At 41.1% G+C, this 23,442-nt stretch overlaps 1 protein-coding gene across 3 annotated transcripts in view; it reads right to left on the bottom strand.

The window, feature by feature from the left end:
• The window catches only part of SORBS1 (sorbin and SH3 domain containing 1), a 176,084-nt gene that overhangs the window by 99,829 nt on the left and 52,813 nt on the right, over positions 1–23,442 (bottom strand). Inside the window, exon 1 of one of the 3 annotated variants that reach the window (XM_076338542.1) lies at positions 19,032–19,175. The exons of 1 other annotated variant lie outside the window; for it this stretch is intronic. The gene's annotated coding sequence lies outside the window, so the exon portion shown is untranslated. Of the gene's footprint in view, positions 1–9,518; positions 9,538–19,031; positions 19,176–23,442 lie in introns of those variants that run through there. One more of the 3 variants, XM_076338543.1, reaches the window with a different exon arrangement.

The following is a 23,442-nucleotide window of genomic DNA, read 5'->3' as shown; positions in this document are numbered from 1 at the left end:
TCATGTGTCATATTTCTTTAAACCTCATGTTGTTTTGATGTCTTTGTACATAAGAGAAGAAAAGAATATTTATTGTAATCACTATGAGAAAAATTCTCAAGAGATTCCCTGCCAACTCTGTATCTTGTGCTTGAACACTGCAAGTGACAAAGTAGCTGGCAAAGTTACATCAGGTATGATTGCATACTTAAAATGGGTGAAAACTTCTCACTGAGAAACTTCTCCTGCTCAGACAGCCTTTCTAGGAGTCTAAAACCGATTAAACAGCAGCTCTCAGAGGATCAGTGTTTGGGCCAGGGCACGCCGAGTTACAGCTACTACTCACTACAGGGCACTGCTCCGGGATGCTGAAGGGGGGAACACAGAAGGCAGTTTCAAGGCTGCTACGGTTGCTGCTGGACTATGCAGCACCCTGCCTACGGTGGTAGGGCCCCACAAACATGATCTAAGATAATTCCTGCTTGTCTCGAGCACAGGAAGGGAGTAATGGAAGGAGCAGCCCTGGACCAGGTACATGGAAGCTGTTATTAAAGTCCTGGGGACCACATCATTACCTGGGCTGGGATTCATAATGCTCCAGGCAACAGCCAAAGAAGAATCAGGCAGACTCTTGGAGCAGCCACCCAGAAAATCTGGCTCTCTAACCAATGTATAATTAAATAATACCGAGGAACCTGGAAAGATTAGACAACTGAATCAAATCAATGCTTAAGAGACTAAAAATGACAAACATACATTGAGGTTACATGGAAAGATTAGAGGAATACTTAGCTGGAAAAGATAGAAGGAAAGAAGAAAAGCTGATTGATTTCAGGTTGCAAGTGAAGTAACGAATGAATAATTGTGAAGCAAGATTGGGATGTGCTGATTTGTCTTGCTCCATGCTATAAAAAGGCAGTAAATGTAATAGATGATCTTTTATAAAAATAATTTTAAAAAGGTGGCATAAAATCAGCCTGAGGAATTTATTACCACATGGCAAGGAGGGAATACTGTAGGGAAATAGTTTTACTGGCTTTCAAAAAGGATTAGACAATTATATTAATGTAAGTAATACCTACAGCTGGGAGAGCTACATGAAGAGTTACAAGGATAATCAGCCCAAAGGCATCGCTCTTTTCCATTTGCAGCCCTGTACTCGGGCCTTCAGGCAGGGTCTGCCCTCTGAGTCATTGTTGGAATTAAAAAGGCTGTAAAATTCCTACTGGGCCCTTACATGGTCTTGTGTGTGACGAGGGCCCAAACCGTCGGGGAGCACTGGTTCAAGTTCTCCTCAGAAGTTTTGGGTTGTGCCAATGCCACTGAGCAAGCCTATAGTTTTGTCTGGTATGACGGCTGGTATTTCTATTCCTCTAGCAAGCTGGAAAGCTAATGAGCACAGCAGCAAGTTGCTTACTTTAGCTCAAGAGTCCTTATCCCCCTAAAGTCTGCCCCGGCTGTGACTCAGTCTGCTCCTATGAATGAAGATAAGCACCAAAAAACTCCATCTTTGGTCTTCGTTCTCAGACCACCGCAAAACGCACAAACTTTGACAGAGATTCATTTCTCATAAAGTGGCTTTAAAATCCACCCTGTCTTCAACAAAGCCCTGGTGCTAAAATACCAGCCCAGATTTTTAACATCCACCATTCCAGTAACTGAAATAGTTCCAAAATGTCGCTACAAAAATACTGAAGTCTTCTCACATAGCTCTAGTCAAGTAATAACATTCAGCCTTTAACCAAAAATCTCCTGGGTGATTCTTGAAGCTTGAACCCACACAGAATTGCCCACGACCACTTATGAAGCTACTCTAAACCATATAACATCTCCCAGTCAGTTAAGAATGGGCACAGCACAAAGTGCCACCTCTCTGTCTGATACACCCTTGGGCACTGCACATCTAGTATGCTGTTGTCAGCTCTTACAATGTGTGATGTTTTCATAAAACCTCACCTGATGGAAACAGAAGATGGGATGAGAATCTCACCTTTCATCTAAAATAAATAAAAAAATAACCCCCAAAATAAAATCAGGGAGTTACTAACACTCACAATGAAGAGAAAACCTTGAAGAACCAGAAAGGATCAGAACAGGATGGCAAATAAAAGTCGTTCTAACGTATATTCTTACATGACAAACACAACCCCTTCATGATTCTTTAAGTGAAATAATTTGGGGTGGGGGGGAGCCACGAGCTGATTCAAGAACATTTGAAATGGCAATACTATGAACATACAACACATGACTTCACACCATCCTCCAGGCATTCTCTCTTGGGAAACACAGATCCTATTTTAACACAAAGGCCTACAATATCAAAGGGCAAGGGAAGGGAGAGTCATAAAATAAGAAGCTGAAATGCTGCCAAGCAGAATGATTTTCTAAATACTTGGTGACATTTCTCAGGAGCCACCGCCTCCCTTTGATCATCGCAGGAGTGCTCTGGGTGCAGGACCATGCTGTGCTCGGTTGAGGATCCCCCAGCAGAGCTCAGTTGCTTCCACCTGTGCACAGAGACCCAGAGCAGCAAACACCTCAGACTGCCGCTACATCCTGCCAGGTGTCAGGCGTAGCTAGAAAGAGCCAAACCTGAATAAAATCAGAGGTTTTCTTCAGCATTGAAGCCTAACGTGTCCAGTAATCCCAAAAGCTCAAGAGAGGGGAGTTGAATCTCAAAGAGGACACTGCTTTCCCATCTGTCTTCCGTGAACATACTTGACGGGAAGTTCAGTCCTCCTCCCCTGATGCAGGAGGACATGCCTCAGTCAGCCAGGACTTGAGAAACATGAGAACGGGGTGTTGAGCTCAGCAAAAAGAAGGCGTAAGAGTCAAAGCGGTAGCTCTCCTTGGGTCCAGCTCCTTTCACACTTTACTCTGCAGCAGGCATGAAACAGAATTTGATCCTGCCTCCCACGAGGGTTTCCCTCCCTGTGAAGTCAGGGGACACTAACCAGTTGCAAGTCAAATGTGGACTGAATGCAGAAGGCCCAGCCATGACAACTCTTGTGCTTTGACTGCGATTCCCACGATAGCTGGGTTCTTCTGTGAAGTCTGAGCTGCTGTAGCTCACGCGGTAACCAGGAATCTTAGGTTTCAACTAAAAAAAAAAATAAAATAATAAAAAAAAAATGTTCTGGGAATGCCTACTTCGCACAACGCAGGGCTATACAGAGATACGTGAGCAAGCTCTGAGCTAGCTGCTACCTAGCTATGTCAGCACTGCGCTCCCAGGCATAAGGCAGGCTGCTCCAGGTCCCCAGGTGAGATCAATTAAGTGTTCATGTGGGTATTTCTACTGTAAATATACACGAGGCCTAGGCAGTGTTTACTTCTCACATTCCTGAAGACTGACTTCCCTTTAGAGGCCCTATTTATTGCCTCTGAAGGCCCAGGCTGTCAGCGTCATCCTCCAGAGCCGATAACTACCTGCAATTTCTGCAAAAGTGAGCGCTGTACTTCCACTGCAGAAGAGCTGTAATGGCTCCATCACCTTGCAGAGTAGGTATAGCCATCCTTAATGGGCTATTTCCTTTTTCTTTTGTTTGCTTTTTTTTTTTTTTTTAATTAAAGAACCATATGAATATTTAAGAACCTCAGCCTTCTTTGTGGCTACAGAAAATAAGTTTAAAAAACACTATCAAAGGCTCAGAAGAAAACAAAAATCAAAATGGCATAGAAAGATCCCGGTACTATTTAAAAATCCAAGTACCTCATAACAGATTGACCACAACAACCGTTACTGCATTGAAAGTCCTTCTATTCATTGGGATTCTATCAAAATGCAGAGGCAGATACAATTCATAGCTAAATAGCCCATGAGATGCGAGATATAATGGTAATCCAGTTAAGAATGGAGCACACCTGCTCAAGTTGTGCAGAACATCTCTCAGAATTTCTCTATCTACAGGAAGAGCACTGACAGCAACATCAATGCTTCCTCATCCTGCACTGGTACGTTGGCCCCTCACATTTTAGAGGTGTCACTCAGGATGGTGAAAGGGTAGTACAACAGCATGACCTATGCACCTTTGTACCTACTCCAAGAGGTCACTTGCCAGAATAGATGCTATCCATGAACCTGAATAACCAGCCTTTTCTTGTATTTCCCGTGAGATATTATTAAAGTATTCATATCTGTGAACGAGCCAAGCTTTGATTACTCCCCTCTTGTTTACAGCTTTACATAAAATGCGAGCCATCAAGTTGTTTTTCAAATTCTGTAAGCATACTAAACTTTCATAACTAATCCTATAAACTAGATTCTCTGGGCTTTCAGAGCTTCCCTAATATGGTCATTAAATATCTGAGAGATGAGGACACCTCACAAATACTCAAATGAACTATAAACTCTTCAGACTTACCATTAAAAAAAGTCAGAAACAAAAGATATGGCAGATTACAAATTGGTGCCAAGAGACAACTAAGCCATGTGCTTGACAAGAGCAGCAAAGATGTCTAGGATAGCGCAGACAGAACAGTCAAATATGGTTGCAGAATTTCAAAAGGGAAGAAGGATACTGTTGTAAGGCTAAGACAAAATTATCCGGTACTCTTGTGATTTGTAAAAAGGTTCTGAGGTGACATTGCTCCATTTTTCCATTTTTAAAAACAAGAAAAAGTATTAAAATCTGAAAGAAGCACATGAGTAACTTACCTGGCATTAGACATCCAGATCAAACACAGCTTGCTTCTTATTCAGTACTGCATAAAATTGTAGCTACTCTGATGTCTTTGCAAATGTTTATACATTTAATCCAAGTCAAAACTTTCAACCTGAGACAGTGCTGCCATTTATGAGACCACATTTTGGTTAGATGAATTCTCTATTAACCCTGTGCCAGATCTTGTGCAGAGCCTCTTCCCCTTCAGACCTAAGGACTGAAATTTATACCTAAAGACTCCTTTGACTTCATAGAACTTCACAGGCTAGACCAAATCAGTGCTGTGGAGAAACAAGCGTACTAACAGAAAGAGGATAAACTCTCTTCTCACTCCTTTCACCCATCCATCATCTATCACACCTGCACTTTTTTAACAAAGGTGGGGAATTTAGCAGACACTCCCCATGTAAGCAGCTCGCTTGCCCTAGCCAAGGGGCTGCTAAGCAGAGCCTGGCCATGCATTCAGAAGTGGAAAATGCTTTGGCTCAAGCAGACAATTTCCTCCGGATGGTAAGAGCTAGAAAGACCTTTTGAATATGACTTCATAGTAAAAGTGACCCATGTTTCAGAAGACCAGTAACTCAGCTGCTTTGTATTTGGCTATAATATGATAAGAAATATTTTTTCCCATCCATCCATCCAGATAATAAAGGGCTTGGCTTTATTATAACACAGCTAGGCTAGCTATAATAATGCTGGGCCAAAACATTTTCAACAAGTTGTTCAAACATTATTAGTTTAGTCCTAAAAAGAGCAAGGTACTCACTTGTCTTGGGGTTTACTAAATAAACAGATGTTCAAACACTAACAAAGACATGCAGTGTCCATTAGCTAAGTTGCCAGGATCTTGGGAACTTCCATTGCATTGTACTCCTGTTCTCAGCAAGCGTAAGCCAGCATTGTTCCACCACATTTCCCTGTAATAGGAGCAAACAGAGCTGCTCCCGGCATGACAGGACTGGAATGAGTTAGGAAGTATCACCATTCCAAAGATCAATATCAAGAGGCATGCAGCATTACAGACTCGGTTCTTTGTTTCTTGACTGCTAAAATCCGCGAGGCCTGTATGCAGTGAAGGTGACTGTGCTTAACTGTTATACGGTCATTTGTAATGTGTGCTCATGGCCAACATATTTTACTCCTGAAACATGTTCAGACCTTAGAAGGAAAACTACTTCATTCTAAACTCTCCATAGCTCACATATGGTATAGAAGCTCCCAACTGTGTTATGTGCCAAGAGAAGCTGAATAAACTTTCACAACAATTATTAAAAATTTTCTCCTCATTTCCCACATTCTATTGAGCCAGACACTTCTTGTGTTTTTTAAAGTAGGGCTCAACAGAATAGTTTAAGGAGGCTCTCTAACAGTTAGAAGTATGCACTACTTAGACCATCAAGGCACATCCATGCCATGGAGGTAACTACACGAACAGTCTCTGTCTGTTGAGCCTTAGCTTCACCCCAAAGTCACCTCCACACTGGAAGAATTTCTTAGCCAGGCCCACAGCTTTCCACAGCCCCTTGAGCCAGCAATTATCACACCTCTTTGTCTTATTGATGATGTAGTGATGATAAACCTTTTATGTTCAGGAGGTGAACCTGGCATACTCTATGGCAAAACACCCATTGATTTCAAGGCATTTTTATGTAAGTGAATTCTTGAGCCCCATGTCAAAAGCAATACAGAAGGTGCAGTTTTTACATAACTTACGTTCACAGTATGCACACATTTCTGTCACAGCGTACCAGTGATACGTTCTTCACGTGGACCTGACCTGACTTCTTGCACAAATTAATCCTCTCTTGCTTTGCTATCAGAAAGTTGTCATGTAATAACAAGGAAAGAGGAGTGCTGTGTGTGCTCTGTGAAGAAGTGGGTGACTAAACATATTTTAATGCAGTTTAGACTACATATCTGAGAGTGAGTTATCTCTGTTATACAGAATGAGATCTTCCATAGAAGACTGACTGATTCACTGAGGTCACTGGTACATGTGTTTCCTGGAAGGAGACAGAATTCTGCAATGCAAAGAAATTCTACTCTAGCAACTTCTGTGAACCAAATTTGGATGTATACTGGCCCGTTTTATTCTCCTCATCATTTGCATAATCCATGGGAAAGTGTTCAGGAAGCCTAAACCCAGATAAGTAAAAGGACAAATTCTAACTTACAGCTTTCAGAAGTCCAAAGTCCATATACAAAAGATGCTATAACAGATTTGATACTGGTAACTAAATAGTATCTGCAGTTAATTAGCTTGCAGTGTTTGAGATGTTTCCTATGATAGCTTTAAGGAAACAAACAAGACCAGAACAGTCGACATTTTATCTTCATGCATAACTAAATTGTATCACAAATCAGAGACCACCCTATCAGCAGAAAAGCAGCACTGGCCCTCACTGGCCCTAACCGCATCAGGAAGTTCCAATAGCAGTCTGCATTCAACAAAATGCTGCAGGAGCCCTTCTGAAACAGGAGCCTAAACTCACTTCCATCTTCTGTAAAATCTCATTGTTCCACTATGTCACATAGAGACCTGTCCTAGGGGTTCAATGCAGAGGTAGATCTATCAACACCACAGGCTGGCCTCAAGCAGGTGGGAGACAAGGCATCTCCTTGGGGGTTCACAGCTTTTCCAGTCTCCATTTGCCATTCAAAGCTCTGCGCTTTCCTAGCCCCAGGGTTGCTCCTTAGCCCAGACTGAGTAGGATGTATTTCACATCTTTGCCGAAGTAAATCACGCAAATGTTTTGCATATTTGGCAAGCAATATCCTTCCCCAACCTCTTCTATAACTAGATGCCAAGTCATGCTGTTTTACTGACTCAACTACTAAAAATCAGAACAGCATTTTCCATAAAGCCCACATTGCTCTAAGACCTTAGTTTGAGGGGTTGGAGATTGTCTTTTATTCTGAGAGGATGACTTAAAGTCAAACTGCCTCACCATGAGGCCCTTTTTGGGGTATCAGTGCCCTTAAAGCAGTATTTTGTCACACACCCCACTCCGAGTGTAAGTCATCCCTCATTCTTGGCCTCTGTGCACAGAAAACAAAGGATGTCTTCTGTGGGCCAGAGGTAGCCATGTCTTGCAGCAAGTTGGCTTCCACCAGCACTCTTCAGGAAGCAGAAGGCAAAAGTCAGTACCATGCTATTGTTTAATGACCACGGTACGTTATAACACATCTTGTAACACACATGGTAATTGCCCAGAGTTGCAGAGAGGCAGTATTTGATTATGAATTGTTTGTGACAGGTGACAATGCTGTTGGCAATTAGTCCGAATTGCCATGCAAATTGCCAGTGGCAGCCTATTACCAGATATAGACCTGTGAGGAGAACTGCTGTGAAAACAGACTGAGCGCACTGCTACCTTCAGGGCTGGCTGCCAGTCCCACATGTCAGGGCTGTGCTACTGCAGGTCTCAGAATCCTGTCCACTGTATGAGCCACTTGACATCTTAATAGGCTTGCCAAAACAAGGAGGGTGAGCTATTCAAACCCCCGTCTCTCTCTTGCATCAACAAGTCACTTGTATTTTAAACACCACTAACAGCACTTACTGACTATGCAGAAGGGTGATCAACACTCAGGAAAGCAGCCTTGCTTCTGTCAATGCCAGCATGATAAGTAAGGTGAAGAAGAAACAGAACAAAAATATTTAAGCCTTATTTAGTCTCAGCAAAACCTTGGGTAGTTCAACCTGATCTACTGCCAACCCGCTACATCTGGACTTGGTTTCTGATGAAAGCATCTACAGAAACAAATAAAGTGATATAATCCAGTCCTAAATAATGAGCAAAGCTTAGAAATAGTCTGTCATGACAAATGGAAACTATGCTGTTACAAACAGCAAGAACTTGCCCAGTGATGCAGTAAGAGAACTGCTATCAGTGCTAAAGTCCTGGCACTCTCTTCTTAAAGAGAATTACGAGGGAAACGGTAATGCTGCATTTCAGTCAGAACAAAATTATACATTGCTATAACATATGTCATCTCAACAATGTCATAGCAACACCAAACCAAGAAATCCCTATTGCTCTGACTATGTAAGAGTTGTCCCTGCTCTGTCAATGGAGAAATTGAAGCGCAGGCAGGACATTTTGTCTGAAGTCCCAAAGGAAGCCACAAGCGGCCTGATGAACTGAGTCTACAGTGCAGTCAATTGCCAGTAGACTCCTGAAACAACAAAGATCATCCCTAATAATAATACAGCAAGCCCTCTCCAGGCTCTGCTTCTCAATCACAACCAAAGTGATTTGGGGCTTCATGTCTACAATCAAGATACTGAGTTAATTAATACACTTATACAGTGAAGTGTTGACATCCTTCAACAGACACACTCCACAAGCGTGCCTAGAGAAGAACATAAACAACATGATAAGAAAATTGAGAAGAAATCGGATGACTCAGAAGAGAACTGCTCTCTATGTAGTAACCGTTCCATGACAAAAGGATCTTGAAACCAGTCCAGGAGTGAACAGAAGTCACCTCTATATCATAACTTTGTTGGACTGTGCGAAACAAGTTAGCTGCCCAGTGTCTTGTGAAAAGGAACTCGTCACGCATGCGTGGAATCGCCTTCCATCCAAACTGGTCCTACCAGGAAATGGCTCAGGTCTCATCAGTGAAGCTGCTCAGCAGATAGCAGAATGAAATCTGACATTGCTACTATCCATAGTACACCAGGCCCCTGACCCAAGGAATTCAATATACCTGGCAATCAAACCAGGTTTTCTTACCCCACCAATGCAAAAAGAGAAGACAAGGACAGACAAGGACAGACACCTCCTTCCTCCCACCCCTGACAAAATGAATACAAACAGAACACCAGCCCCCCTGGCAGAACGATAAACTGGGTCTCTCCCCACCTACCGTTTGTTAAGGAACCCCCAGTACAGCTTGGATACCAGCAGGTCCAGGTTTCAAAAGAACTACAAAACGAGGATTTATTCCTGCAGCTATTTAACTCTTTGCACGTGATCACTTTCACTAAACAGAATTAGGTATTACCATAACTTTAAGGATGTAAACAGCTGCAATTGTGGATGGCTTCTGAGGCAGCACACCACTTATGCAAGTGCCATTGGGCTTTACGAAATGGATTTAACTCCGTACTTAACTTCCTCTGGATACTCACGTTCTTTGCTAGAACAGAGCTACATTCACATCGTGTGTCTTGAGTTCTCATTTTCGCACAGATCTGCAGTTTCTCTTTTCAAACAAAAACATATTGACTGAAGACAAAGACCAGGAGGTAAGTCTAAAGAGTTTTCCCCTACTCACAGTGTTAAGATACACAGGTAAAAAACTAATAGGTATAGCAACTTTTAGTTTAATATTTTCTTTAAGCAAAGGTGTTGTTTGCACAACATCTTACAAAATAGGCTCAGCACCAGATCTTTCAAATGCTGTTGTAATATAAATTATTATAAATATAATATAATATTATTATAAATATAATTATACTAATATCATAGAAAGGCCCTGTCATTATAAGAATATTTACAGAATAGTTTTAGAGCCACATAGATGAGAGTAATACAGTGAAAGAGTACTACAGACCTCAGAGACATAAATTCGTAACAGTAAGTTTTCAGAACAATTATGTGATGTGTTCAGAGCAGAACTGTCCATCCCTAATTAGCAACTTTACACATGCAGAAAGGTGAAATCCCATTTGGCTCCAAGTAACCCACCAAGTGTAGCATGCATCCAAAGCATCTGTAGCGTGAAACTCTCATATTTTCAATTTTTTAGAAATTTTAGATCTTGCCAAGAGCCGCAGGTTTAATTATCTCTTTAGGACCCTCTACTTTCTATTTCCCATCAAGACCAGCTACCCAGTGCTTTCCAGCAGCAAGATTCTCCTGAAAAAACGTTGCCGAAGTGCAGCTTGCACACCAGCGTACACATACACGAACTTTGTAAAACATAATCCTCACTCAAGGTAAGATAACTGATGCCATGGATTCTAAACATGGACATTTCCACATGTACAAACATGAGGGATAAATAGTAACGACAGGATCCACTTCACCTACATAGAGTTAACCAAATGTCAGGCATCTAGACAGTTACCTCTGCAGTCAATGGTGAGCAACAAGGGCTTCAAGAGGACAAGTCATCCTGCACTAGGACAGGCACATAAGCTGGAATGAATCCCCACATGGCAGTGCTTTTCATTCTTTACTCATTATGGAAAGAGCCTGGAAACCTAGAGTTTTTTTTACACAGAGGAGTGAGATTTACCTCCCCCTAGCAAACACAGCAATAAACCCTCTGTCACAGCCTCAGGTGGTAATAGCCGAGATCATAGCAACTAGCTAGATCTAGATCACAGCACACAGGCAGCAGCCCCTATTTGCAGGGCTGCTCTCATTCCCTGCTATATGGAGATGCTTATTCCTTTACAAAAGGAAAGGGAACAACTGGCACTGAACAGCCACACAGATTTCTTTTCCCACCAGAACAGCATATATGTAGTTAGGTAGTGTCAGCTTGTAATAGACTTAAAGCTGTGGGTTTTAAAGTTGTGGCTTGTGTTTTGGCAGAGATGTTGTTTGGACCCAACCACGTTTGGTGCAAATACCACAGCTGAAGGTGTCAATTCCAGATTGGAAATGTGGTTGTACTTAAAATATAGACCAGGCTATGCTGGAATATTTGGGATTCTGTGGCATTAAGATAACTAATCAAATGCCAGATGGCACAGTTCCTTGGTGGAAGTGGTAGGTCTGGAACACTAAAACAGCAATTTCATAACATGGTCACCCTTTCACCTTCCCAAAGGTCCCATGGAAGCTGTGTGGACGAGTGTTCAAATGCGACTACAATCCTGGCACTCCTCTCTGCTCTGACACAGATGAGGCCAGGGCCCTTTTCTTAAAAGCTGGGTTTGGGTCTAGATTCCTCAGAGGAAATCTGTACCCTGGCTGCAGCCATAGTCCTAAGAATGGTTATTCATCACTGGTGGTCTCTGGATACAACCTCTTTGGAGCAGCTACGCAGTTATCAGAGAAGCGCTGATTTACTCATTTCCAACCTGCTTTACTGTTTCTGCGTTAACAAACCCCAGTTAGCTTTTCTAATTGCAAATCAGATTGCGTTCCAGAAACAGTCAATATTATTAGCTGTATTTAATAATCTGTTCTGGCAGATCCTGTTTATTCCAATGTTGACACAGACAGAAATACACCACCAAGAGAAGGACATATAGATTAAGTCCATGAAAGATTTATGTACGTTACTGATCATGTAAATCCAGAGACAGCACTAAGGAATGGAATGAGATGTTTCCTGAAGTAACATTTTAGACCATGATCATTTTTGCACCATACTCATTTATTTCAAGAGACAGCAAAAGCCCTCAAGATACCCCCCCACTTCCATAGAATAACCATGTTGCGTTCTTTATTTAGGATCTGATTTTGCAATTTCATACACAAACAGCCTTTTCATGAGCGAGTCCACTGACAGCAAGACAGTCGCTCACATAGGCAGGGATTTCTCTTGCAAGCAAGGGTTTGCAGACATCTGTTAGTATGCGTTTGTATGGCAGTCTGTGTTCCTATTAAATTGACGCTTACTATTGTGGTCTCCTAATTTATCTAACAACCATCTCATCTCATGTAACAAGAACACCCTTAAAATATATTTTTATTTTTACTTCTGTTAGCACTTTAAGACAAATTGAGCGATGTTATCCTGAGCTACAGGGTGCGGTATTAATTTGAGCTCTAGAACGTCAACAGGAGAAGAAAAGGCAGTTCATTGCAGTAACAAAATGCTCCATTATCAGTCTGCAAAATACACGTGGCATTTAGAAGACAGTGATCCTCATATCCTTGTGAACTTTCGCAAGGATCTGTTACAAAATGCCATGAGCAACTGATAGATTGTTGCAGTGTTGGGACAGAAAGAAATTGGCTCCCATCATCAGTCTTGTGACCTACAGCACGGTTAACACGGGACCAAACACCCTCCCACAACCAAGTCCACACCACGCTCGGGGCTCTTAAATTCACCATCAATACATTGATTTCCTTAATAAAACTAAATGACTTGGATTTGGGCATGTTCCTCAGAGAGATATAAAACACCATACAAATTTTTCACTGATCAGCAGACAAATTAGTTCGAGTTAACGATGCAAGTCGACACATAGCGCTGGACATCTTCAAATGGCTGTGCAAACATTAAATTAGCTTTGCTGCATTTGTATGAGGTAGGTACGTGTTATTCGGTTTATTTTAACAATGGGGAAATGAAGAAGCACAAAATGAAATTTTTAAAAAGCTGCTGTGTTTGTTTCATTTTGCTTCTACTGAAGTTCATGGAAAAAATGCCAGGGCCAGATTTGCATTTGCATGGGGTCCCTTTATACCCCTCTGGCAGGGCAAAAAGCCTAGTTTTAAAGATCCTGACCTTGCCAGGCAGTGTAATGAAGCCTTAGTGGAAATAAGAATTAGGCCTCCGTCAGCTTGAATGGGAATGGATTTACATAAGCGCTGTGTGCTTTTGAAAATCCTACCCACAACAGCTAGATGATTTGACCCATACGACACAACAGGCTTGTGACAGAGACAGTATGACAACTCAGTTTGTCCGACATTAGCGAGCACTAGACCAAATCAGCCCCTTTGAACAGGTTTCTTGCTTGGAAGAGGGCTCAGTCACACAGAAAACTTTATTTTAGAGGATATTTTAAAAATAGAAATGGGTGCAAAACATTTGATCTCATAGTTCTGCTGACCATCCATTACCAACCTGCGCAAAAGTAAGTGCTGTCTGTGCTAAGCTACTTTAAGGGGAGAATGAGATAGACCTGCAATGGGTGTCCACCGTTAAAAGAAGGAATAAATAACCAAGTTATTTCATTAACACATGTGTAAAAGATGGACAAAGGCAGAAAGGCTGAAGGAATCTTGTAGAAATAGGACCCCAGAAAAGGATCCTGGCTAAGAAGATGGGCCTGGATGGAGGGTTGAGGCTAGCTACCCTTGCTGGATGCAAACACACTGCATTCACTGTACACGGATACTTATTTCCACTAGCTTCCAGCATGATTAAGGCTGAGAGATGCCCTGTGTGTGAATATGTATGTATGACTTAGGACTGAAATGCTGTTTCAGGAAAACCACCCAAGTTTGTTTAAAACTCTATCAGTTCAGTAAGTTGTTCCCTCCATCCTCCCCCTCCACCCCCAACTAGTGGCTACACTTTAACCATGTATGGAAGAGATTTCAGAGGTCTGAGTCATTAAAACCTACAGAGAATAGAAGAACTTGGCAAATACGAAAGCAAAGCATTTTAAATGGCTCTGAGACAGCCTGCTCTCCCTTGCTACTGAAGATGTGATAGATGAGTTGCCATTTATGTGTAGGAGCTGACAATCTGAGGTTTTGGACAAGTCTATAAAATTAATTACACACAATGTGCCCCAAAAATGGTTCAAATACAAATCAGCATGTCAAAAACTGTGGGAAACCGGGGGGGGATCAACATTTAAAGTAGTAGACTTGTGTGTTATCTGCAGACAAACTTCCTGCCAAATATTCTTGTCCTTGACAAAAACTATGGTATTTTTTGATAGTTTCTTATTTCCAACCCTGCAGCGTGCATGGAAGAGTGATGTTTTGCCATTTTTAGGGGTGGCTGACCACATGAAAAGCTCTAACACAATGTAAAGTTACACTCTCCTCTTACAGCACATGACCTATTGGGAAGAACATTACAGCAGTCTTCCTCTTCCCTATAAGAAACAGACACTTCAAGAAGAAAAAAAAAAAAAAAAAAAAAAACACCAAAAAACCCAACCACGACTGAGGAAAAATCCAGGATACAGGAAATGTTGTGTGGAAGCTTACACAATGATAAGACATTACCCATAAGCATGTGGGATTTACCAGGGACAATATCCTGCTCCTGGTAATACTGTAAGATGCAAATAGAATTAAAGGATATGTTTTTTTCTCCCCCTTCATATTTATAGAGGACGTTTATCCACACAGCTACCAGATTTGCCATTATGAAAAACAGATTTTCTGATGACATGCAACTTTCAAACCTTTTAGGATGTTCCCATTCAGAGTGCTGCTAAGTAATCACAATTCAGTCTAAGTTTCCTGTCTGAAGATAATTCTGCAGGACTCAGATTCTCATAGAGCTCATTGAGGAACTCGGATTCAGGAAAACTGAGCTTTATTCCCAGCCTTCTGCAGTCACTGCACTACAGAGCAGCATCTCATTTTCCCAATTGAAAAAACAGAACTAAAACCACCAGTCTCCTTTTCAAGCACTTAAAAAAAGAAATAAATCAATCAATACTCTATGGAAGTTTTGCATTTTTATCATCATGTTAAGTACTCAGTCCATCCACTCCAAAACAACCAGATTTTGACATTTATTTGCTGTATGCTCCTGCAATATTCCAGCTAACGTTTACACCGATTCAACCACAGCAGCATTTCTCAAGAGCAGAGACTTCACTTACTCCTGTGTCAATCCAGAATAACTGATTTCAAATGCAGTTACTCCAGGTCTCAGTTCTATTGCTGTAAATCCAAGTTACGGTCCTCATCATGGAATCTGATCCATGCCAGTACTCGCAGCCACACAGATGCCCACCAGGAAGAGTGCCTTCGTCTGCCCAATCATAAAAAAAATTGGGATGAACAACACAAAGAATGAGAGGTCCAAAGTGATTCCTAGTGCCATTTGATTTCTGATGGCATCATTAATGATTAATTTACTTCTACGAATCCCACCTTCCCTCCTACCTCAGTCATTCCCTGATTCACAACATGAATAAATTGGGAAGAACGAGAATACTGAGTACACTGAAAGAAAAATCCACCTATACCTTTTCATTACTTCATGGATAACAGTCTTTCTATGCATACTGTCCACAAGAAAGCATATCATTACAGATAATTAGTACTCTATTCTTCATAGAATACATTCATTTCATATAATCTTTGAAGAATCACTCACACATCATGCAGAAAATCATGTATTTAAACAATACTCCCTACAAATCTTTTCACATTTTACCTACTCTCCCTTAGTCATCAAGGAGGACCCAAATTTGCTGTTTACCCATTTTTCTTCAACTTTTTTTTACTCCAACATCAGAATCAGCAGAGTTGAAAATTATTTTGTCACACAGAAGATATCAGGACACTGAGTGAGGATGAAGACTCTGAAGAGGTATCTGAGGGTGAGCTGCAAAACAGGTTAGCACAGGTTTGAGTGCCAAAAGCGTCTCATAACCTGGCAAAATGATGAGAGGTAGACAAAAAAGAAACAGGCTTCAGAGTTTATCCTCTGTGAAAATTAAGTGGGTCTTACAAGTCTTGGGAGCTCAGAACATACAATTGTGGGAATTCAGAAACTAATCAAGTCAGGGGCTGGATGGGGTTTCTTGTATGACAGGACACCCAAGCTATGCGCTCTTGGCCCTGGAGAATCTACCACATACAGAGCCAGCAGGTTTTAATGGAATCTAAAAATAATTTAGAAAGTTACATTAAAACACATTCATGTGCTAAACATTACTGCAGCTCGCCTAGTAGGGGGACATCAACACATAAATCTGCTTCCCTCCATTCAGATACTACCAGAACTTACAATCAAAAATAAGAGACAAAGATCTCAACTTCTGTGGATTAACTGGAGTAAAGTGAAGTAAAACAGACATGCTCTATGTGGTAGATGTGACTCTTTACTAATAAAGCTTTCAGCAGATCTTTAATTCAGCATATACCTTCTGTATGGATACATACAGATGATGCAGTTACCTGAAATAATCTGTTTTCATATTTCAGATTTTTGTTACAGCATTATCTAAAGGTCCAGTCAAATCCTATCCCTAATGTGCTAGGTGTGTATAAGACTATAGTCCTTATCAGACTAGTTCACAGTCAGTACAGACAAACAAAGCATTATTACATTCACAGGTAGGGAAACTTAATGCAGACAGATCAAATAACATGCTAGAGATCACACAGAGCGTGTGCTGCAGAGTTAGGTATTAAACTTATTCCTCCTAGCGAGCCCCAGTTCACTACCAAAGCTCATTTTCATCTGCCACATGGCAGGCTGGACAAGGCTGCTGTGCCCACTTATGCCTGCATCTAGTTATTTCTCTCTCTCTTGTTGGCCATGGACTATTCTTGTGCAAGGCAGTAAACTGTCATATGATAGTCGCATAGAGAGGATATTTTGCATAGGGGGAGACCATTCAGTCACCTCAGAAGAGTCTTATAAGAGAAGTCTCTCCTGCAGAACAGGCAGGAAGCTCTCTACGAGCTCCCCTAAAAGCTATTACCCACACTCTGGGTTCTGGCTCTTCCTCTAAATGACTGCCTCTATTGAACAGTTTGCCTCAGGAAGTTGTGGAATAACAAACTTTGTCATTTAAACTTCAAGGAAATCATCTGGAAAAGCTTAACAGGAAACAGAGGCATGGTGTTCAGCACTGTTCAGCCCCCTGAGCTCAGACCATTGACAGCCATCTCCAGTCACTGATGGGAGAACTGGGAAGGCACTCATGGGTGCTTGAGAAGGCCCTGCAGAGTGGGACTCCTCTTCACTTGGGAGCAGCAGCAGGTAGCCCTTTATTTGCAACAGTATATAATATAGCTCCAGCCTTTCAGAACAACCATAAGTTACTACGCAAGAAGATGAATACCTAAAGGAGACATTAAAGTTGAAGTCCATCATGAGGAAGAGACAGGGTTACTATATTCAGCTATCACCCAAATCTACCTAAATCAAAAAGTGTTTTTTAAATGATTCTGGAGTTACTGTAACCTCTATCTGCTTAATTTAAGCCTGGTTTTCCCAACCAGAACAGACAGGCTCATAGCCTGGAGCTATGTCAGAATGAAACCCAGATGAGCTGCAGTTTTAATTTGTCAAACCAAAGCCTATAGAAGAACTCTGGTACCCAAGAGCAGTTGCTGGGCTGCTCTATACAACATAGGCTACCTGTGGTCATAGGAATGCCCAGAGTAGCCATATCCCATTTTGGGGAAGCACGGGCTATTTGCTGCCATGCAAATCTCAGGTGAGGTGAACACTGCAAGGACAGATGCAGGTGATTATTGGAGTAGAATAAAATTGGAAAACAAGAGTAAAGATCCAACCCAGACATCAACCACAATGCTTGTCTTAAAGTCCAAGCATCTGCATCCTCACAGAGACTGAAACTTTTAAAATGAAAGGAATTCTTCCATATTTATGCCAGCATAACCAAGACCTAACCCTAGGTCTCATTTAAAATGTTTTAATTGTGCTACTAATTACAGAGTCAAATCATCAAGTTTGAGTCTGGCCCTAAATGGTTCCAACTGCAGCAGAGAAATCTAGAACCAAACCCAAACTTTAAGTTTCTAAAGCTTAATGTCAGCCTCAATTTTCTGTTAAATTAAGACAATAATTTCAGCCCCAAATTAATTACGTTATTAAGGAGGCTTGAAGTTGAACCTATCTTACTCCTGGTTTTAGGAAAAAAATTCTCAACTTGAATTTGCAGTTAGATGCATGGCATCTCTTTTACTTTTGTTTCAGGATGTTCATGTGGGGAAATTTAACAGGCAAAAGATGCCTATCTGAGAATGGAATCAATCAGGAATGCAGTTACAACAGAAAGAATTTCAGCAGACCATAAAAGAGAAAAAGAGGAAAAAAGAAAACCCTGCTACAAGAATAGTCCAGCAAAATGCAACTGTAGTAAGTTTGGGCTGCTTCCCAGTACTCCAGAGGGAATTCTGCTATTTGCTGAGTTTAGTGAATGTAATCTAGTGCCGGAGGAAAACCGGGGCGGGGGGGGGGGGGGGGGGGGGAGTGCCGCTGCTTTCACCATTTTCTCAGTTCTGCTTCGTATGAGAAAGCATATGAAAGACAGAGAAATTATTGTATTACTGTGAAAGCAGACAGAAACTTGCAAAGCAGATGTTCTCAGCACACATAAGAGGGACTGATTAGACATTGAATAAAACTATACAACCAGGATTAAAAAAAAAGTCACTCAGCTGACAGGGATAAATCAAGAAATAGGGGACTCAAAAAGTAGTTTGGAAAAAACATCTGTAGTGATAAGTAAGTCTCATTTTGTCATACAGTAAAAGGGAATCAATACTTTCCACTACACATCATACACAGCACCATTTGAGTTACTTTCCTCCGAGAACCTCAGTACAAAACTTTAGGGAATTTATAAATCATTCAGAGGAGATATAAACAGTTAACAGGAAATGTAAAATGAAGTAATTCAAACAGAATCTACCTCCAAAACCAACAGACACTCCACAAGTTATTTATAGCGGAAAATTTAAAAGAGATTGGAAAAGTCTTAAGTCTTCCAAGGTTTTAAATACTTACTTCTTGCAGCCAAAATCACATCAGTTGAATATCCAGGAAAATTTTAAAAAGCTTGCATTAAGGAGCTTAACCCGCTGAGAACATGACGTAGCCTTTCCTTTGGACTGTCCAGCCATAGGCATTTACTCATTCAACAGAAGCACAGAGCGTGATACTGTAGTGCAGCCTTTTACATAGGGATGCCAAGGAGGGGGGAGGGAGGGGAAAGCCCTTCCCCAAAGGTATTAGTTCAGCCCACTCATTAAAATACAGAGTGGAAACAGCTGCTGTAGAGGGAAGAGGATGTCCAGGCAGTTTTTGATTTTCTTAGGTGTAAAATGGTTTCGTTCTGGAATCTCAGTAAGAAAAACAATTTTTCTTCTGCATTTCATTCTTCCTCTGCATTGCGCTTAAAGAAACTGGCTCTAACTCAGCTCAGAAATAAGTATAACATAGTGGATAGTCAGCTCGCAGTTTTCAAAATCATTACATCTCACTAGGGGAAAACAGATCCCTAGAAGATCCTCCCTCTCCTCCCTGCAAGGACTAATACGAGAGTATGTGTGCGCTTTATAACGCTTAAATCTACATGTAATGTAATACTCGATTCATCTCGAATGATAGCCCACCGTGAAGCCCCAAGCAAACAAATACTAGCTCCCGAATAGCAACATTTAGAATTGATAGCATGCCTCTTACAGATTATCACCTCAAAGTTAAAACTAGATAAGGAACAGAGGAGGGTGGTAAGAACAATGAAAGCTCCTCAACTGTTTCTTGACATGGAGACACTGAATAAATGAGGATTCTTCAGTCTGAGAAAGTGTTGGCAGAGGGAAGATGAGCAAGCTCTTTAAATCTTGAAAGGCACCAAAAATGCTAATCTGGGAACAGCGGCTCATTCCTTCTGGGAACACAAGAACTAAGGGGCACTGAAAGAAATCTTTAGGCAGAAGTTCTATAACAAACAAAAGGAAGTACTTTTTCACTTCATACGTAATTGGATTGCAGAGCTCATTGCCCCAGGATCTTGTGGAGGTCCACTGTGTAAGCAAGCTCAAAAAATGAAATAATGATCTTAAGCTAAAACTCTTAGCTTGGGAAGTTATTAACCACAAGTTACTAGAAGGTGCGAATATTTCAGGTGAAGTAGCAATCTGCATTTGCCCTGTACATTAACCCTTTCCCTAGACCTGTGACAATAGCCACTGCCAGAGCAGCAGACTGCATTAGAAGGATCTTTGAGCCACAACTGTGCCCGTGCTTATACTCCCATTTACCTAATTTTCACAACAGTCCTTAATGAGAAATTGGCTGATTAGGTCCATTTCACAGATAGGGAATTAACTACGTACACTAAGGCTCTTTGGAAATTTTGACTAGTAACCACAATTTGACAGTTAGGTACTACCCTTAGAAGTCATCCTCAAGTGACTTTGTACTTCTCAAGGGCAGCACCTGAGGTGGTCTGCTTTTCAAATCTCTGCACTTGTGACTCTTCCCTGTTCATTCCAGTATAACTACTCCAGTAGAACTACTTTCATGAGCAAAGTTATTCATTACAGGAGTTTTTCCATAACAGATTTCAGCAGCTATTACTCCTATTTTCTGGTCTCTCTTCCTTTGTCTACAGTTACAAAAACTAAAGCATTCTGACAGCTACTATTGTAGCAACGCTATTTTAAATACATATGTGCCTTTTATATATTGTCAAATAGCATTTTTCAAGGTAAGGCAAGCAGATAATCACTGCAAATAGTTTGTGCAATCAAGGTTGTGGGGTTTTTTTCCCAATAAGAGACATACTTTAAAAATACCATTGTAGTGGCCAAGCATCCACTGTGTGGCAAAAGGCATAACTGCCCGCTGGCCTTGCTGGTTCAACAGCTGGTCTTAATTAATATTGAGAAACAAGATACTTTTATGCAAAATAAGCGAATTGACTTGAGAGCCTTTTCAGAGCGGGTCTGAGAAAAGCAGCCACAAACTCTGCTTCCCTTTTCTGCTCCTAATTTTAAACAGGGGCTTCATAGCTGTTTGTCTGTCTTTGTGTGTTTAATGTTTCCTGGAAGCCAGCAAAGGCATGCAAAATATTTTAGTTCAGGGCCTCTATATGGTTGTAATAGGAAATAGATGTCTCCCTTAAAGAGATGGGTTAGTATAGAAAGAGATTACCTGAATGTCAGCAGAGTCTTAAGTGTTTATTTCAAAGGGAAGGAAAGGACAGATAAATATTTACTGCTTTCCCTCCACATCACAGAATACAGATGCTGTCTATTTTTGGTTACTTCTCTAAGTAATCCAGGTTAAGGTCTGGTACTATTTTCTTTGTCAGAATTTTTCTTCATATTAAAAAGAAAGTTCTGATGCCATCTTTGCCAGATAGTTCCTTTAAGCTGCAGAAGAGCCTCACAAAGAGAAAGCTGGTTTCTAAATCCTGGGCTGGTCAAGATTTCATGCTTGTACAAGAAGCGTGGTCACCAGAAACTAGCAAATCACAGACTTTTTGGTCTACCTGAGAAAATGCATGTTTCCCGTGCAAGGCTTCACACCTACGTTGAAATAGCCTTTTGGAAAATTCTGAGTGTTTCAGTGCTAACAGGTTGAGAAATGGTGAAGACACAGATGTAAACAAGGCTTCACTTCTTACTCCTGTCCCCTCTCTCAATTCACCCAACCTAAAGAGTACGTACCATCCCCTCCCCAGCAGGGCAGGGGAAGACAGAACAAGAACAGATGTTCTCTTTCCTCCTGCACACGCCCTAATCAATAATCTTCAGGTCCTGATCTTTGACCCATTCATGGCAGCAAACTGTGATCCCCAGTCTCCTTCACCACTGTTTCCTGACAGGCCCATCCTTTCTCTCTTTCACTTTACCATGTGCCTACTTCTAGAGAACCAGCAGAATTAAAAATAACTTTGGGACAATTTGACTTTCCTAGATGCAGTCTTACCTTTCCTTCTTCAAGGCTTGACTAGAACTGATGAGATATCTCTTCCTCGCCCCTTTTTTCCCCTCTTTTAATTAAAAATTACATGGTAAATCAAGAGGAATCAAGGGGGGCTTTGAGAAAAACTCATTATCTTCACTTAGTTGCAACTACACCTCTTATGTCAGAAGACATTAAGGAAATTACTGATGGAGTAACTCATGTAGGTGCAACACGGTGGAATGCTGGTTATCAAAACAACAGCCAAGGTACAATCAGATACTCTGTTCAGTACATGAATGAGAGATCAAGACACTGATGGGACATGTTCTGGGATACTACGATGTCCGCAGGCATTCCTCTTTGTACAGCAACTCCATCAAAATCTCCTAAAATAAGCAGACTTGTGACAATTCAATAGCTGGATAGGAAGTCCCTTAGGTGTTACAGAGGGAGATGGTGGTTCAATAAATGATGTCTTCCTCTGAACAAGTGCCTTAGCACAAAGCCTTCACACACAAGTGTTTTTACAGATGAGGAAAGTCACTATAGTGGTCTGAAGGTGCAAGAAGATAGCCTCCAGCGTGCCCAGTTGATGAGAGTTACACCTGCATTATGAGCTGAAACAGCGTAACAATTTATTGCAGCAACTGCAATCCAACAAGATTCTCTGTGCAGTTCCTCAGAGTTTTCATCTTGTCTCATTTAAAAAAAAAAATTTAAAATAATAAATCAGGTTTGGGATATCAGTGAGTTTCTCCCAATTTTATTTCCTCCTTACCCTCTTTCCCATTGGATGGGGCAAAGAGATGAAAAGGAAAGGAGAGCAAAGGTATTTAGGTTAGGGAAGGAGCAACAGAAAGGATGGGAGAACAATTTTTCAAGGAAAAGAAGGGATTTCAAAGCTAAAAAGTGAAAAAAATTTTGTCCCGTTCTGAAAACATAATGCCGTTAATCCTGCCATTAGAATTTAAGATCTTCTTTTGCCACATTTTGTTTTACAGTTTTCATCAGCAGTTGTTTCTTTCCGGAAACATTCATAATTATTTCAAATTAAATATTGAGCTGCAGTGGATGACTAAACATATCAAAACAACGACCTTTCAGCTTTTGTTTCTGGAATGGCATGCGCTGTATTACTAGTGATGCTATTATCTTTGGAAAATTCCCAGTGATTTTATTAATACCCAGATTATTATCTTTGACTTTAGACCATTGTTTCTATGACATAATCAGGGGGTTCATGAGATATTTTAATATCCATCCTGAGCACAGAAGGCTCAAATTTATCAGGATCCATTCAAAAAATGCACACGCTTTATAGAACAAAACTGAGATTGACCTAACTCAGAAATCTGGCAGGCTGAGGCAACCGTGATCAAGCATCGGAGATGCTGAGCAGAACCTCAACAGTCTCAATCTGTTCTTTAGATTGTGAAGCCTCTTCCTTCCAGCTAGCTTCCCCACCCACCCTGAAAGCACTCTGCTTTGGGAAGGGCTT

The sequence above is a fragment of the Aptenodytes patagonicus genome, chromosome 5 (assembly GCF_965638725.1).
Source record: "Aptenodytes patagonicus chromosome 5, bAptPat1.pri.cur, whole genome shotgun sequence".
Taxonomy (NCBI): Eukaryota; Metazoa; Chordata; class Aves; order Sphenisciformes; family Spheniscidae; genus Aptenodytes; species Aptenodytes patagonicus.
This window is presented reverse-complemented; position numbering and strand designations above follow the sequence as displayed.